The 15,144-nt window shown below is 38.9% G+C and overlaps 1 protein-coding gene across 4 annotated transcripts in view; it reads left to right on the top strand.

The window, feature by feature from the left end:
• Nucleotides 1-2,113: 2,113 nt before the first annotated feature.
• MARK3 (MAP/microtubule affinity-regulating kinase 3) overlaps nucleotides 2,114-15,144 on the top strand; it is a 49,437-nt gene continuing 36,406 nt past the window's right edge. For all 4 annotated transcript variants that reach the window (XM_010288830.1, XM_010288832.1, XM_010288831.1 and 1 more), the window contains exons 1-2: nucleotides 2,114-2,299; nucleotides 8,223-8,276. The gene's annotated coding sequence lies outside the window, so the exon portion shown is untranslated. The remainder of the gene's footprint in view (nucleotides 2,300-8,222; nucleotides 8,277-15,144) is intronic.

Below are 15,144 nucleotides of genomic sequence, written 5' to 3'. Positions count from 1 at the left end.
AGAATTATTGATTGATAAACACCCAGTTGTTACAGGTCTCGAGATATTATTGAGAACAATTAATTGTTATTAAGCATTGAATTTTTACTGGATCTTGTAACGGATGTGGGCTTGTTCCTGTGCCGTTTATTAGTGGTTTGGAAGAAATGTATACTACTGCTTCTGAAAACTAGGATAAAGATTGCTAGAATATTAAATAGGGCAGGATGGGCCAGTCATCAAGAATACTTGGTAACCTGCCTGTAAGGACACTCTGTATTTCATTTCCGCCAAATGTGAGATCAGGCATGTAAGGAACCAGGAATGAAAGTCATTACGTGTGGTAAGGGAATGGGAAGTAGTAATTCCTAAAAAGAGTAGGGTTAGTGGGCAGTCAGATACAGATGGTCGTCAGCCAGGAAGGTCTAGTTCCATCCATGTCAAATCAGTGGAGTGTTGAACAGAAGGTGCAATCTCTGTGTTTGGTTCTATTGCAGCTACTGTTGGTATAGTGTGTCCGGTTCTAGCATGAGCCTCACAAAAAGATGTTGGAAAAATAGGAGAGAGTTCTGAAAAGAACTACAAGACATGTTTTCTTGTCTTTAATCATTCTTACAGTAGCCTGTTTAGGGAGTTCTATATAAATTTTATATATATATATATATATAAAATTTATTAAAGTGAAGGGGTAACATGATCATAGTAATTAAGTACCTATATGGGAAGTACAAATCTAGTGACAGTGCAGTAGCCAGGCAGTAAGGAGAAGCTAAAGCCAGATTGATACTAAAACATTGTATGCACCACAGCGTGTGTGGTGTTTTTTTAAAAATAGTAACTATTGAAACAGCCATAGGCTTCTATCAGTAGTATTTCTTAAATGAAATGAATGTGTTTTTAAAAATAATTTGATCACAGCTGTTGCACTCAAATTAACAAACCAAGGAACTTAAGATGCCAGAGTATATGATCACAAGGTTATATCAGGTTATTAAATAGAGTGTGAAACTTGCCAAGTGTCGTGCAAGCATGGATTTGTTCATTTGTGCCTGTACCATGGTTGTTAGCTCTTGAGTTATAATCTCGCATCCTTATGCTACAGTGGTTTTCAGACCAAGTGTTGCTGTATGCCAGATTTTTTGTTGCCCCTGCTGGGTTTCAGCAAGGGTGGTAGTAGTAGTAGAAGAGCAAGATCTGGATTTCTGAGATGGCTGTGAATTTAGCCTGTCATCTTCTGTGTAGCCAGATGTTTACTCCACATTTGCACACTACTGAGCATTTCTAATACTTTAATTAGTGAACTTGGCATATTGTTCTCAACTCATGGTTGAGGTCTAAGGGACATGAGGGGACTTGTTCTTTCATAAACAGACTATCAGAAAATGAAAAATACTGTTATCTTAACCACGTGATGAAATGAATAAAAACTATTACAGGTATGATATGTACCCATTCATTTTTACAATTAATAGCTGTTCGGGGAAACTGAGTGAAGGGAACTTAACAATTGCAGACAGTATCTCGCATCTCTGTAACTGGTGCTCAGCCTATTAATATCCAGGGCTTCTGTATGTTAGGTAAGATTTCTTTCCTCTTTCTCCAGGCTGTCCTGGGTATTTTCAGTCATGAGGTTTTGTAGGAACAGGAGTCTAGTACAGAGGAAAAAAACCCTTTTCATGTTTTATCAGTAGTATTAAACTGTCCATTAAGGGTGAACGTTTTACTGAGTGTGTTTTTGGAAAAGCTTTGTTTGTGTCTCCTTTCCAAAGGCTTTCCTGCTCTAGTTAGGCACAGTAATGCAAACGGGAAATATTATCAAGCACCTCCATGTTCCATAACTGATTCATCAGTCCATGTAAGTGACTTAAAAATGCTCAGCTATTGCTGCAGTTCACGTGACGTTCCCCTTGGTCTTTACCAGGGGCTGAAATGGGTATTGTGTTATGAATTGGGAACCTCTTTATTTGTCCCCATCAGAGCAAAGTTCAGCATGAATCTGAAGTTTGAGTTGGATCCTTTGAAGGTTTCTTCAAAGGAGTTGCTAATGTTTCTGAATGTTGTATGCTTCTCATCACTGATGTGTTTTGTCTTTATTTCTCAGCCTTATCTGTGTATGTTTTTATTGCAGCACACGTCCCATGGAGACGGACGGCAGGAAGTTTCCTCTCGAACTGGGCGCTCTGGAGCTCGCTGCAGGAACTCTATAGCTTCCTGCGCAGATGAGCAGCCACATATTGGAAATTACAGACTACTTAAAACGATTGGAAAGGGGAATTTTGCAAAAGTAAAACTGGCAAGGCACATCCTAACTGGCAGAGAGGTAAAGTGGTGTGGATGTAAACAGTAGCGAATTGCAGTAGATGTGAAGGTTCTCTTAGAATAGCAGCATCGAAGTCTGTGAACATTTAGCACATTTTACTAGAGGTACTGCCATTGATGTAGAAAAAATAAAAATGGAAAACTTTTTTTAGTAAAGATTACAAAACAATTTATCTTGAAAATGGTCTCTTAAATTTGTATTTTTGACAAGTCCTTGTCCAACTGAATTGTGTTCAGGTTTGCTGCTAGAGTTCTCTGCTTAAATCCTTCATTCCCAAAAAGGGCTCAATATATAGCAATTAAATAAGCTTGCTGGAAAGACTGCCTCTTGGTGTCTCTATAGTGCACAGTGCAGGACTGTATTGGAGGGGAAATCAGCAATGAGAACTAATAAATCTTCTTGATTATGGTCTGAGTAGGCCAAACACGGCATTTTCTTGCCAAAGAAATGTATCTTCCAGGACTTCTGCTAGTGTCTGCAGTGCTGGGCAGCCTTGGGAAGACACTCCAGTTTGTTCATACCGGGTTTGTGTGTGTGTGGCGTAGACGAGCTTTCTCTTGTATCTCTTCATAGTGTCTAACTCGGCTCCATAATTAGTTGCTGCATGCCATTGCAACATAATTAATAACTTGCACTTAATGATGGTTCTGATTTGTTGAGCTGTAGCCCTGTTTGCTTGTTACAAGAAGGTGTTTCTTGGTCCTGTTTTGTTAATAGCAACTCTGCATACTGAAAGAGGGAGAAACACCCTGTTGACCTTTTCTTGCCAAACCTGTCTAATGAAGTAAATGTTTGCTGATACTGGCAAGGACTTTTAAAGAAAGCTATGTGTTGTGAGTGCAATGCTTTAAAGGAGTTTCTTTTTTCTGAGCTAATACAGAGTTCAGTAGCACCAGGAGGAGCAGAGGGGACATCATTTTGCAAGAGTTGTTGGAAAGTGTTGTTTGTGTTTTGTTTTTTTTTTTAAGCTGACAGTTCCGGTGATCACCTGTTGTCTTTTGGTGTTAAAGTTAGTGCTTGTTTGTGGACAAAGTTTTTGGTTAACTGCTTTCCACTTAAGTTCTCTCTGCTTTTTACTGATACGTAACACAGGAAATGCAAGTACTTGGTTAGTACTTCTTTGCTATTATTATAGGTGTAGGAGTTGGAGGTAGGTATCATGTGTCACACATTGCTGTGCAAAAATTGAAGTGGTTTTTTTTTTTTTACTTGCACCTGACTGTGTGTTGACCTCCGGTTCATTATTTTTGCTTGAAATTTCAACCAGTAAAGTGACAGTGTAAAATCTTTGGCCAAACTTGGAAAGATTTAAGTGCTAAGTTCCTTTACCTCTCGTGGAATGGATGTCATTGAATCATTCAGAGCGTAAATACTTTCCAGGATGTGACCACTGGTCCTGGTTACCTAGAATGAGTGCCATTCCTTTGAAGGGAACTATTAAGCTAGTTTTATAGGAGTACCTTGAAGGTATTTTAAACTTTTTTTTTCCTGTGTGAGATGAAGAAAAGTTTCTCTTCTTGCTAGGTGACCTGTACAGCATTGATAATAATTACATATTTTAGATGTGTATGACCAGATTGTTCACAATATTCTGGGTAACTATTTCCCGTGTCATTAATTTACCCTTGCCCTTACAGAAGTATTCATCTGATCAATCTTTAGAATGTGCTAACCTTTTTCATGGCTGTCGTGTTGGTGTTTTTTGGGCGTGTTCAGCAATAGTGTCTTGTACTTTGGTGAATCTCACTTTCTTTGCTAACTCATTTCCAAGGTTGTTTATATCAGTTTTCCATTGTATTTGATGGTGCCTCTTAACTCCTTCAACAGACTTAATCATTACGGTTTGACTTCCCGTGCCAGCACCACTGATAGAGATATTAAACAAGATTGTTCCCAAGTCTTGTCCTTGAAAAACTCTTACTCATTTATTTCCAACATGATATGTCTTTAGCCATTTTTTTCTTAATTAAAGAAGCTCTGTGCATGTTTCAGCTTATCTAGTTCAGTAATTTCCATGCATCTTCCTAGATGAGGCTGTATAATAGTCCAGATAGTTATATCTTGTGTGTTTCCATAGGGCACAATTAACTGTAGGAAAATATGTTGCATTTAACCTTTCTGTCTGTTTCCCTATTTTTTGCCTTGCAAGTTTTGAGCTCAAGGGTTTTGTGGTAAATGGATCTACTAGAAAACAGGTTAACTCTGTTTCTAAATCTGTGCTGCCATTTTGTTCTTGATAGGTGGTAGAAATATGTGCTACAAGAATGTTTTTTTTTTTTCCTTTAAACCTGCTATTCTTAAGAATTTTGGGATAATGTTCTCAGTCTTGCCTCAGCCAGACGGCACTCATCTTCCTGAATTCATTATTTCCTGCTTTACACACTCATTCCTACAGGCTCTCCTGTCTTTGTTCCTGTTCTTTTTTCCATTTTGTGTACGAAAAACTAAAATAAAATACTTTAGTTTTGGGAGTCATACTTAAATGTGTTTTCATCTCTACTGTATCCTTGCTGTATTTGAAGTTTACTTACCTTCTCCTTGTTATTTATGTGGCTATTCTTAATGTCCTTTTAAGTGTCCAGTTCAGTTTCACTTTATGCCAATTTCTTCTTTATATCTCTACGCTGATTAACTTCTTAATCATGCAGCAGGTCAGCATTTTTCTGTCACTTCTTGGGAGGAGGGTATGTTTGTTCAAGCATTCTTCTAGGGTAGTTGCTCATCTCCTTACATCTGGAGTCCTTCCCTATGAATTTTCCTGTTGCTTGACATACAGCTTTCATGTTTCCAACTGGAAATAAGTTGCAGGACTCTCTTTCATTTCCTTCTTTAGTGTGTCTGCAGGATGTTGATGAGAACCCAACCTCAAATTACAGAAAGAGAGAAAGGTTTAGCCCTTTGGGAGATGATCAGAACATCAGTCTAACTTGAGGGGATTGAATTGTCCTGCCAAGGAGTGTGTGGCCTTCTGCTCGCTGCAGAGGTATGGAGGCAGGGTTAGCTTCACTGCACTACAGCTGAGTTTGGAAACACACTCATTTGAGATTGTCTGTCAAGGATAGTAGTATTTGTAGTCTGTCTGCCCTTTCGAAACCAAGACTCTTAATTGTAAATCTGCTTTTGTTAATTCTTTGAATTTAAGCCATGTATTTTCTGCTATAATTTATCAAAGGTTATTTCCTCTGACAAGTTTTCCATACTTGCCACAATTAATCTAAAAGATAGAACTACCTTTTGCTGTTACTGAGGTGGTTGGAATCACAGCCAAAAACAGATGGAACCTTCTGTTTGTTAAAGGCATGTGTTCAGTTAATAGCCAGGAAGTTGAAGTTTCCTAGTGAGATGGGATCCTTTCAGGATCCAAATCTGATTCCAAGGAGTCTATTGTCTTTCTGTTCTTCTCTTGGAAAAAATGAAATTTAAGAGGGAGAAAACACTCTGAATGGTAGCAGTTTGGCGAGTTTGCTCAGTGTCTCAACTTCTTTGATTGCTTTAGCTCCCTCATTCAATCCGTGTAGGAGCAATGTTTTAAGTCATGTTACTGCGAATGGCGAAAGCAAAGTTAATTTTAATTCTACTAATGATCTCGCACAATATCGTGGCTGATACAGCGGTTTAACGGTGTAGGTGGACTTGCATTCTTCCAACATTGGCCATAGCACACAATGCTTGAAACCATTCCAGATTCACTTTGTGTAAAGAGAGCAAGGTTTCTGCTTTGGAAGGCAATTTGATGCTTTGTTAACTATGCTTAGTAAAACGGAAGATTTTATTTCTCAGACTTGTCAGAACTATTCTTGAGGGCAGGCTCCCTTTGCCTGTGATTTGGAGACCTTATCAAGGCACCTGAAATTGCTCCCTGTTCTGATGATGGGTTCAACCTCTCAAAGTCAGTGTTAACACGTTGTACTCTGTGTTCATGGGGATAGGAATTCTCTAAATTCATCCTGCCTTTGAGGCTATAATTAGTGCACTGAACAGGCCTGTGAGCCTGCCTTTCAGAAAATTGAGGTGTGTACCTTCCCTGTGTCTCCAGGGCTGAATTTGTTTGCCAGCGTCAGAGACCCCTCTGATCATCTGGCACCACTGCACAGTGAGAGAGGTGAGCTGTGTTTTGCAGCAACCCAATACCTTAAGACTGAATGGGTTCAAAGAAGTTTACATCTTTCAAAGATTGACGAGAATGGTACAGCTCAGAACACAAATGCAACTTTTTCTGAGGGGAATGCACTTCCAAAGCAAACAGCTGTGATCTGTGGCCGAGGTAGTCTTGGGACACTCGGTGACTTTCAGGTAACGTTATCTGCTGTTGAAAAAGGCAGTGGTCACTCTACATCCAGCATGGATTTATAAGAGATTGCAGGAAGTGAATAACTTTGTTACCTTCGTGACAATAGTTCAACTATTCACCTATCTCAAAGGTGGAGATAAAAATCTTTCTTGGTTTCGTACACAGCTGCTAATATAAAAATACCTATTGCTTAACGTGTTTATCTCTTGTTTGTATTTTTGAAGTGATTTCTCAAGGTTTTGCAATGGAATTTTGCCTCAGGAAATAGTGATCTTTATTTTCAGTAAGCATACCTTAAAAGAAAATACTCCCCAAAAGCAAAAGTATTCTTAGATGGCTTCTTGGCGACATCTCATCGTATCTTGCATCTGGAAGGGCTCAAAAGAAATCTTAAATCTCTGTTTCAGAAAACAGCATAGCCGTCACAATTATGTTATGCACCCAAGCATTGAACACTATGTTTGCCTCCTACTCTCTCCGTCATGATGATCCATCCATGTTAGGGAAATAAAATTGCTTTGATACAAGATATTCTTTATTCCGTATGCTGCCAACCCCAAGTTAATGAAATGACAGAGACAGCACTAAGTGATGCAGGGAAATGGGAAGGAGCAGTGTCTACTATTTGAGCCAAAAATTCAAGGGGAATCGAAAGCCCTTGCTTTGCACCAGTGAGGTATTATAATCAGCTGAGTTGCAGCATCTTGCTCTTTGAGAGGCACCATCTCCTTGGCTTCTGCAGAGTTTTTTCTGGTATGTTTAGTCTCTAATTTAGCAAGGAAAAATACCAATTGGCACATAATTCTAGAAAGATTCCCATTTCCCGTTCTAATTCACCCTGTATCCAAATTGCATTGCACTGAAGCTCATCTGTGTTGCCTGTTCATTGCCTCAAAGCTTCAGGTTCTGACTAGTTACCATGGTACTGAATTTCTCTTTTGATTTTGTGAAGTTTTTATTTTGTTCTTTAATATTTCTGTGCAGTATTTATTGAAAAGATGAGAATCAGTACAGGAATGAACTTGCCCAAATTGTTACACTACAGGCAGTGGGTTTTTGTGCATGCAGAGGTTGTATTTCTTTTCATATCCATCAGGGAGCACATTAATAAAAATACTCAGTGAATTTCCAAAGGTGAACTTAATTCTTGCAAAATCTGTGTGGAATTGCTTTCAGTTTAATTTAAAATCTCTGCTTTTAGAAGCATTTTCACAAACTGCCAGTGCCCAGTCAGTACTGTGTAATCTGTTGTGTAATTATACTGTGTAAATATTATCTGTAGCCATACTGCTCTCTGTCAGGGCACTGTCTGGTATTGGAGCTTCCACTGTAATAAGTGTGATGGTCTTAATGTCAAGCAACAGACTAAGTGAGCTGCTCATCTTAATATGCTTAAAATATTAGGGTTTTTTTCCACTATCATGTTTAGTTTGTTGCGGTTAAAGTAAATTACACTTTAGCTGTTAATTCCAAATGTTTTTAGTTTAAATACAAGTACATAATTTGCTGAAGAAATTTGTGTTAGTTTTTGTCTAACTTTCACGGTTTCCATTTCTGTTACTGGATTTGACTGTCTTGTAATAACACAGCATTGTTTATATGGAAAATACTGATTATGAACTCTTCCTTTAGGTTGCCATAAAAATAATTGACAAAACACAGCTGAACCCAACTAGTCTACAAAAGGTAGGTTCTTACATCTTATCTTTCAACTGTATTTTAACTTGTTTCATTTCACCACCTCCTTCAATTAACCCTGAATGCCTGTGCTGGAGAATCTGAAGCATTGCATATGTTCCACATGTCTGACTACTGTATTTAATAACGACTTTTGTAACAGATATTTTTGATAACCCTGCAGTTGTTCAAGATGAACTCGTGCAGAGCTGTGAACTGAGAAAACTGGTGTTAGCCACTTCCTTTGCCTCCCAAGTATAGCTAACTCTGTAGAGAGGACGTTTGTGGTTTGGTGTCGTGCCCCCATGCCTCCTTCATGCTGGTCACTTTGTTAAACTTAGAAATACAAAGCTTATGTTCTGTCCTCTTGAAAATACAGCCCCTGGACTGAAGGCCAAGCAGTATCTGTGCCTTTCACGTAGTTTGCAGCAGAAAAAGTGCTGTGGTTTTATGGAACAAATTGGAGCATGGCTATTATGGTTTTTTCCCCTCTAGCCTCAAATGTTTAATGTGCTGTTACAGTTGTATCGCCTTATCTATTTTAGTAAGTAGTGATAAATCCTACTCTTTCAGCAAGCCAGTGCCGGTCTGCTTTGGAGTGCCTGCAGGAAGTACATTTAAATGTCACTTTTACCTAGGACTTCTCTAACTCTGTCCTTTTAAGTGCTGCAGTCAAAGGCTTTTTGTTTACTTTTGAGTACTTTGATAAAAAAGCTTCTTGCAATATTTCTGCTTGAATGAGAAAATAGCCAGAACTTACCTGCAAACAAAATGAAATAGCATAACCAGAGTAAATGGGGGAATATATACATTTGGATGTTATGCAAATACTAAAAAGATGTGACAAGATGGTTTTATCAAAATTAATGGTGCAAAATTAAATTGGAAAAACACACAAGTTCTTACATTGTATGGTCTGGTTGAGAGGCACAGAACAACCTATAGAAGAAAGGCTTTGTCGTCTGAGCAGGTAGCAACTTCCTACTGACTTTGTAGGCTGGGTAAAAGTAGATAATGTGGTTCCAGTTTTCTCAGATTTTTTTTTTTCAGCTTAATCCCTGAGGTTATTGGTAATTTCTGAGTAAGCAGGGAGGAAATGAAATGCAAATTAGGTAATATGATGGATTAGATAAAGTTGATTAGTGTGGCAGATCCGTGCAACTTGGAATACCTGAAAAAACTGTTAAATGCTTGAAGCACTTGGAAGAGAAGCAGATGCTGTGTGATACGAAGGGGAGGGGTCAGGGCATGGGAAGAATGGTCAGAGAAAAGTAGAGAGGCTGTGTTTTCAGACAAACATGTAAAATCTTAATCCTTCAAATGGTGTTATTTTGAGATTGGGCCGTAATGTTAGCTTGAGCTCATATTCAGGTACAAAGCAAATCTTTTACAAGTCGCAGGTGTTCGGTTGGCAAGGGCACAAGCTGGAAGTGTGCTTGTTGGCCCTTTGGTTTCTGGGTTTCAGCCTGCTCAGTGTCCACTCATATCTCCGTTGTAATTTCATTTTTATTTACAATTTATAAAATTAGATTATAAAGTGTGATTTTTAAATTGGTCTTGTCTACCACTGGGGTTCTTAAATGGGAGTCTGGAAGAACAGTACATAATAGCAGGGTAAAAATCAGATCGAGTGAGATTGCTAGTGTGCTCGCCTCTCTAAGCAGAAAAAAATGTAGCAAGTAGCAGATATGTCAGTGTTCTCAATTCAAAAATTGAAAGTAGTTTTCTTAAAATTAAATGCCTGCTTGTCATAGTAAGCAGAGTGAATGCGCAGTGCATTACTTAACAATTTTGCTTTTTCAAGGCTTTTTTTTGCGAACTCTCGCCCCTCTTGCGCCAGCCCTGTCAGCAGTGCCCTAGCCTCAGTGCACCTGAAGCCAACGGTGCACGCGACCTGTAGATGCAGGGGAAGCTAAGATGGAAGTGCTTCTGAGCGTGCACTTCTGGAGAGAGTGATAAAGTATTTGAGGTATGGGAGGGAGGGAAGGGCTGTGCCGAGAAGAGGGTGTGGTATATAATGTCTCAGCTGCGGTGTAGCTGCATACCCCAGTCATCCTTAGGTGGGGAAACAAATGGTGATTAAGGCTGCCGGTTCTGATTTCTTTGTGTTGTCTTCCACACCAATAGTTAAGCTGCCAGAAAGATGTTAACCTTGTTAAGAAATTGCTTTGCTTTCTGGAGCAGTAATTCTCCGTATGCCCTCTCATAAGCTCAGGAGGCTGCAGTCCTGACAACTCAATATTCAGCAGCGCAGCTCGTCGGAAGAGTCGGGTTTCTTGTTGGCTGCTGAGGAAGTCTGTGGTAGCCACATGCAGCTACTCTTAACTGCTGTTTTAGGACCTAATTACTACTCTGCTGCTCTCCCTTAGTGAAGAGGAAACTGTAAGCGGTACGTCCCTCCTTTGAAAGAAAAGGGGATTCTTAGAGCTTTTTTCCCATGCTGGTGGTGTTAGTCATAATCACTATTCTCCACAAATGTCCTTGTGTACCCAGTTCCAGTGAATATCGGTCTCACTGGAAACAAGTGCTGATGCTACAGTAGTTCACTTCCTTCTAGACAAAAAAAAATTTGTTTGTTTTTTTCTTTTGAATTAGCAATGCCATTATATACAAGGCTTTTTTTAACCAAGCCCATGTAATAGCATTAAATTACTTCTCATTTTCCTTTTTTTAGAACTTGGCTCCTCAGCCAAATATTTTTGTTCATTACGTGCAGATGTTTTGCCACTTGTTTGGGACGTTTTTTTGTTAAAGCTTTTTGGAGTCCTTAAACATCAATTTTAACACAAGACTATGTCCTTTCTGATCATGGGTCAATCAGTATTTTTAAAACTGCAAGAAAATTATGATAATTTAAAATGCCCAGGCTTTTCTGTTTATAACAAGTATTTTTTTCTGTTTTCAAGTTGTGGTTTGTTTGAGGCAAACTTGTATTGTGTAAAGGCTTCCTGCTTGAGGCTCCTGATTATATATAGGGCGTATCTCAGTGAGCAGTTATCCAGACAAGCCTAATACACATGTGAAGCTTGCACTGGCTTGGGATAACATCTCATGAAAAGCCCCCCACCTTGGCGGAAAGGAGGCCGGGATTTCTTGGTGCTCTGTATCTGTATGCTGACTTGCTTTTTAGCAAACTTTTTCAATATTTTTGAAATAATTTGTCGCTGAAGGAACACTTTTAATCTGTTTTTCAATGTGTTCAAAAAGAGTTGGCCTAAAAGGTGGATCCTTCTTCCCCCCACTCCTTTGTTGTTTTGGATGTGTCAGCATAATAAAATTCAAGTAAAAATTGGTTCAGGATTATTACTCCGTATGTGTCTGTGCTTCCATTGCTGGTTTGTTAGGGTTCTTTTTGCTCAGTTTGTCAACTAGCAGCATTAATTAAATGTAATTCTTTCCCCATATCAAACATGGCTCACAGTCAAAGGACCAGACCACAACAAAGCTGAAAGCCATTTGTTTGGCAGGCGTAGGATATTTGTCTTTGCATAGAAACATTTGTAGAGCTCCTGTTGACGGAAAATGAGCTGTTCAACAAGTTGGGAGTAGTTTTTAATCTTGGTATTAGAAATTAAACTGATATGCACTGATTTCAGTTGATTGTCTGCCTTTGCAGTCTCATTATGACAAGTTCCTAAAACTAAGAAAATTATTTTCTGTATTGAGAACCTTCACATTATGTCTTCTGATGTTATACCTTCTGCATTCCTGTGGCAGAGAACCTCAGATATGTGAGCTTTTCTCATATCTGGCTGTTTGCAATTTTATGGTGTGATGATAATTACTACTTCATTTGCTAGAAGTTGATGCACATAATATTTTGGGGGAATGACATCTATGTGAAAGAGAAATACAGTGTCAAGGATTTGCAGGTACCTGTGTGGAAGCTGTGTCAAAATGCCAAACAGAACATTTAAACTGAGAGGGGGAGGAGCACAATCTGAAGTGCATTTATCTAACTAAAATTCTAATAAGGAATTTGGTGGTGTTTGTATCCTATTCTCAAGTATTTCTGTTTTGAATTTCCTCTGAGACAAAAGCTTGTTTCTAGTCACCCACTTCAACAAATGGCTCATATGTAGAAGCTACTGTTTGACATGCTTCCTTCAGGTTAGTAATACAGAGTAGTCATCTTGTGGACCAATGATACATTTAGAGCAGCCCAAAATGTGGTATGAGCCTGACTTTACCATGTTACTTCCTCCAGTGTACACTGTACACTTTGATGGTCTAGTTAGCTCCAGACAAGTCAGCATACTTTATTTAAAAAAAACAAAACAAAACATTATAATAATGGATATATTAATTTACATGATGATACTGTGAATTTTAGTCACATTCTTACCGTCTTATTCTATACTGTCCTTGGTTGACTTGTTTGGTGTCACCAGTGGCACTTTGCCTATATTCCCATACTTAATCCTAGGAACATATGGGGTTTTTAAGAGGGTGAGGTGATGATAAATAAGCTAATGGCTGAATAACAGCCAAGGTCTTCATCTGTGCAACTATGGAGCTGCCCTTGGTGAGAGTCTGACCCAATAGGCTTTATCTGATTATCAGGGGTGGAAGATGTCAACAATCAGTTGAGAGCGAATTAAGCACACTGTCTTCAAAACTTGACCAGAGGCTTTAAGTTACATAAGCTGTGATTAAAAGTATTAATGGAGTATTCAGGATATGTTATACACCAGTTCAGCTGAACTGAATGAAAAATAAGAAAAAAAAAAAAGCTATAGACTCAACTGCCTTTAAATTTCTGATGATGAGAGAGTCTATCTTATGTAATTATATATGAAAAAGCTCCAGAAATAATATAGTTTAAAAAAATAAAAAGGCAACTTACCTCTCTGGGGGAAAAAGAAAACATGCATGTGTAATTTTTGAAACTCTGTTTTGCATGGCCAAAAATTTACTTGATCAGTCAATCCTGATTGCATTTAAGCAACTTGTCATCTAGCAAAGTATCAGGTATGAACCTGGATAATGATAATATAATTAAAAGCATTTGGAAAACTGTTTGGTTTTACTCTGTGTTCAGGTAGTGTGCCATTCACAGCCATGGCTGTAGCATGGGGGAGAAGGTTTGTTGGGCAGTGGTTTGCTCCCGAAATCTTAGCCTTTACAGAAACATCAGAAAGCAGAGAATGGTTAGAAACTGGTCTCCAAGTTGTGATTTTATCCATAACCGCCCCCCCGCCCTTTTTTAAATCCCACCCCCTGCACTTTCTTTTATTAAAAGACACAAAGGCACAAGCATTTTGTTTTGATTCTTTGGTGGTTTTCTGTTTTGTTTCCTATGTTTCACTTTTTTTTTCTTTTATTGAGTAAGTACACCTACAGATTTTTGAGTCATTAGTAATACATGTAGACATATTAAATGTCTTCACTGTATCTGAAATCTGACCTGAGGCAAATCTTGCAGCAGCACTTTTTGCTTCCTTACTGTTAATGCTGTTATTTCTGATTTACAAAACTCTTTCTTTTCTCCCATGTCTACGTTCCTGTGGAGCTGTGGACTTTCGTTCTGCTTCAGTCTCTTTACGTGTAGTTCAATGTGATTTGTTATGTTACTGGCATTCTTTTTTTTTGTAGAAGTCGGTGTTAGGTTTATAATAAAACCACTTGATTACTCATGCTCTTTTGAAGCATGCTGTTAGAAAATAATCAAGGCTTAAGAATGTCGACCCTCTGGAGTCTTGGGCTGGCATGGAGAGAGCTGCAGAGGGAGAACAGCTATGCGCTTGACTGCCATATAGCATACTGCATGATAAGGTAATTCTTTGGGTTTTCTGAATACAATAGTGTTTGCACTTCAAATCTTTTGTAATAATTTTTTATCTTAGGTCTATTCTGGGAGAAGAAGTGGGACTACTTTTACTTCATCTGGTATTAACCAACTTCATTAAAATCAATGTTTTATATTGCATTAGCAACACCTGTGGCATTTTTAGTATTACGCTTATAGGTTTATCATAGAGTTGTTGAGATTGGAGAAGACCTTTAAGACCGAGTCCAACCATTAACCTAGCACTGCCAAGTCCACCACTAAACCATGTCCCTGAGTACTGCATCTACACATCTTTTAAATTCCTCCAGGGATTTATGTGCATCTTATAATTGTCTTTTGCAGAAGAGAGTTTTCAGAGGTGAAAGTCATTAACAGCTGATCAGTAACAGACTTTGCTTTCATTTGTGGTTTGTTAAATGTTGTTCCTGTATTGTCCAGTTGCAGGAGGACAGGATTTACTCTGTGTGACAGGCAAAGTTGAACTCTTTGGAAATAACTACTCAAGCAAGACCCTCTTCACATGGGTATTGGTGTTGGGCGGGGGGGAATAAGATCCTTATTATCAGTATGTGATTTCTAGATGCAGCACCGTTGATCTAACGTCATTCTGCAGCTTGAAATGGGCAGTTGTACTTCCTCACTACCCATCCAGCCAAAATAGATGTGCTGGGGTGAGCAAGGGAGCTGCAACAGAAAACTGAGAGATGGAGTGTTTTTTTGGGGGAGTTGGGAGTTTTTTGAGATTTTTCTGTTAAATTCATTCTTGGGCCTCAGGCGTCAGTCTGGGTAACACCAATGCTTGCATAAAGGGAAGCAGTACGATCCTGTTGCATAGCAATGTGGATGATGAAGAGGGTGGGAGCAGGCTGATCCCTTTGAGACTGTACCCCTGAAGTAATGGTGTTTCTTCCGTCTGCTGGAGATTGTTGGGTCAGGAAAACACTGTTTGCATTCTGCCCTATTAATTTTGGCAAGTACATCTAGTGTGTTGTACTGGCCGAGCAGGCTTGGAGGCTAGGTGTCTGGCAGCAACAATCAGTGAAGCTGTGGTGACAAACCCAGGAATAGATGCTACTGTGCCTCAGT

Source organism: Phaethon lepturus, unplaced genomic scaffold, assembly GCF_000687285.1.
Source record: "Phaethon lepturus isolate BGI_N335 unplaced genomic scaffold, ASM68728v1 scaffold47816, whole genome shotgun sequence".
Taxonomy (NCBI): Eukaryota; Metazoa; Chordata; class Aves; order Phaethontiformes; family Phaethontidae; genus Phaethon; species Phaethon lepturus.
Note: the sequence above shows the minus strand (reverse complement) of the source record. Positions and strands in the feature narration are given on the sequence as shown.